This window comes from Myotis davidii, unplaced genomic scaffold (assembly GCF_000327345.1).
Source record: "Myotis davidii unplaced genomic scaffold, ASM32734v1 scaffold566, whole genome shotgun sequence".
Taxonomy (NCBI): domain Eukaryota; kingdom Metazoa; phylum Chordata; class Mammalia; order Chiroptera; family Vespertilionidae; genus Myotis; species Myotis davidii.
This window is the reverse complement of record NW_006296617.1, coordinates 861,846-864,910: the sequence shown is the minus strand read 5'-3', so window position 1 is coordinate 864,910 and position 3,065 is coordinate 861,846.

The window sequence follows — 3,065 nt, the reverse complement described above, 5'->3', positions numbered from 1 at the left end:
CCCCCCCCTCCTCTCCGCGGAAAGCCAGGACCCAGGCCCTGCAGTGAAAAGTTAAGTCCTCCCCAACTCCCTCTCGCCGCCGTGCCCAGAAATCCACTTTTCCAGAACGGCCCGCAGGAGCCTGGGGAGGGGCGCGGGTCTGCAGGGAAGGAGCTGGGACACTTATTTCTCCAACTAGCACTTGGCACGGAGGCCGCTCCCCCGGGGCACTGCTCCCCGTGCCTTACACAGGTGCACGCATCTCCCCTTCACATTTCAGGTTGGGTCCCATGGTGATCTCCTTTGCACAGATGAAGAAACTGGGGCACAGAGAGGGGAAGCGACTTGATCAAGACCAGGGTTTTGAACCCCCAGTGTGGGCGTTGCATCACTTCGCTGTGCTGTGCGTCCCTTTGAGAGGCGCTGCTATTCAAAATGAGAAGCTGTGCGCTTCAAGCGAAACACACCCGTGGCTGGCCCTCGGGCCACTGGTTTGAAACCCCCGCCCCAACCTAAGGGCCGTAGTTTAAAGTCCTGGTTTAGACGCTCAGAGAGTCAGGAGCCCCCCCCCCTCTGGTAATAGGAATGCTGGGTAACGTGTCTGAAGCACCCACTAGGCCCTAGTGCTTTATTTGTATTGACCTCCTCACTGCAAAATCCCCCGAGGTAGGGCCCTTTGTTGTCCCCATTCACAGATGAGGAAGTTGAGGCAGGGAGACATGGCCACTTGCCCAAGGTCGCACAGCCAGCAGATGGCAGAGCTGGGAACTCTAACTCAGGCCATCTAGACCCAGAAGCCTCCTTGGTGAGCTCAGCCTGTCGGCTGTGGGGGATGGGCCACAGCTGTGGGCCTGGTCCCGGAAGATAGCGTATCATCATTTGGAACAGGATCTGGACTAAATAGTGGGAAGGATCGTGACTGGTGTGACACTGCTTATGGCCTGGTGACTTCTGGCCTTTTCCTGGTCTCCGCCCGCCCCCTCCCCCCCAGTCAGATTCCTCCAGTTTTTCACACTCATTTTCTGCTCAGAAAGTCATTCCAGCACATCTGGCCTACTGGTGTTTAGTCTTAGACTGGGCAGCTTGAGGGCACTGACCAGTGAGTGAGGGGTACTGGCCGGACCGTGAACTAGCCCAAGGCTGAGGCCTGCCTCTCTCTTAACTTCGTCACTGCCAGGCACAGAGCAAACACGACACCCAGCTGCACGAGTGATAAATGCTAACATTTATTAGGCGCCTACTACATGTCAGACACTGCGTTCAGTGACTTCCATGCATGATTTCAGTGGTTGAGCATTGACCTATGAACCAGGAGGTCACAGTTTGGTTCCTGGTCAGGGCACATGCCAAGGGTTGCAGGCTCCACGCAGGAGGCAACCCATCCATGATTCTCTTTCATCACTGATGTTTCTCTCTCTCTCTCCCTCTCCCTGCCTCTCTGAAGTCAATAAAAATAAATATTTTAAATAAATACATAAAATAAATAAATACATAAAGCCACATTTCTCAAATGCCTTTAAACTTATTCTTTAAAGTCAAAAATACACTTTCTTTGTGTTCTCTTTCGCAAAACAATATTTTCCTTTGACTTCATGATTTTTTTTTTAAATGACACTCTATTTCGTATTGTTTTCAGTCTGGTCAAGAGCCATTCAAGTTGCAGGTAGAAGGAACTGACTATTAAAGAGCACAGGGAAGTATTTGGGGGGATCTAAATGTTCCGAATCTTGATTGAGGTGGTATACAAGAGTGTACATTTTTCACGCCTCACCAACTACCCTCTGAAAAAGGGAATTTTGTCGTGTGTACATATATCTCAATAAACTTGAATAAAAACAATGGGATCTATGAAAGTCATTTGACAACCCACGGTTTGCTCTCGACCCACAGTTTGAAGGAAGGGGGGATGAATGTATGCATGAATGAATGGGGAAAGGGAAGGAAGGAGGGAGGTCGAACCCGTCCCCAAATCTAAAGTTGGGAGAGTTCAAATGAGGTCTGCACGTCCTGAGTCTCTTGGGAATTTGTAGGATCTGGCCCTGGTGGAAGTGAGCTGGAGCCCCTGGGCAAGGCCACGATCACTCAGGACCGGCACCTCTTCTTGGCCCGCTCAGTGCTAGGCGCTCAGAGGCAGCTCAGCCTGTGGTGACGTGGTGGTTCGGGTAGGGGTGTGGCAGGGAGGGAATGGAGAGTTCGGGGGAGACAGAGCCCAGGGCCCTGGGGGAAGAAAGGACAGGGATGAGCCAGCCAGGCTGGGTGGGAGTGACCATGGGCAACTGAGAAGGAAAAGGGAATTGAAACCCACAAACGGGGTGAGAGTCGGTGCAGGGGCTGCCCGGGCATGTTCGCGCCAGGTGCCTGGGGTTCCGTCTGGCCTGGGTTCCCTGCCAGATCCGTGGCGAGTGTGACCCCATGCGCCTGCTCCAGAGAGTGAGCCAGTGAGCAGCCACTTGTCACAGGTTGTGATTGTGATTGTGTGTTGGAGGCCAGTTCGTGTCTTTCTTTTTTAAATATATATTTTTTTATTGATTTCAGAGAGGAAGGGAGAGGGAGAGGGAGAGAGAGAAACATCAATGATGAGAGAGAATCATTGATCGGCTGCCTCCTGCACGCCCCACACTGGGGATGGGGCCACAACCGGGGCATGCGCCCTTGGCCGGAATGGAACCAGATCCCGTAGGCCGTCGCTCTATCCACTGAGCCACACCAGCCAGGGGTGTGAGGGTCAACTTTGGCCGGCGTTACTGTGTCAGCTGCGAGCTGGTGTGGCTGTGTCTGTGTGCGTCCCCGGGTGAGTGCCATCTAGGTCACGCTGTATGTCCAGGTATCCATGACAGCTGTGTGCGCCTGGGTGCGTGCGCACTCGCGGGCCTGCTCAGTGGGAATGTCACGAGTGTGAACGCGCTCGGTCAGTGTGTGGTTCTGGATGCGCTCATCAGGGTGGGTGTCTGTGTGTACATATATCTGTGTGTGTCGTTCCCACTGGGCCCGTCTGCCTGTCCCGCAGGCAACTGTGTCAGAGAGTCTGCCTGCGTCCCTGCGCCCGGGGTGTGTGTGGGCACCTGCCCCAGGTAAGCTGTGTCTGT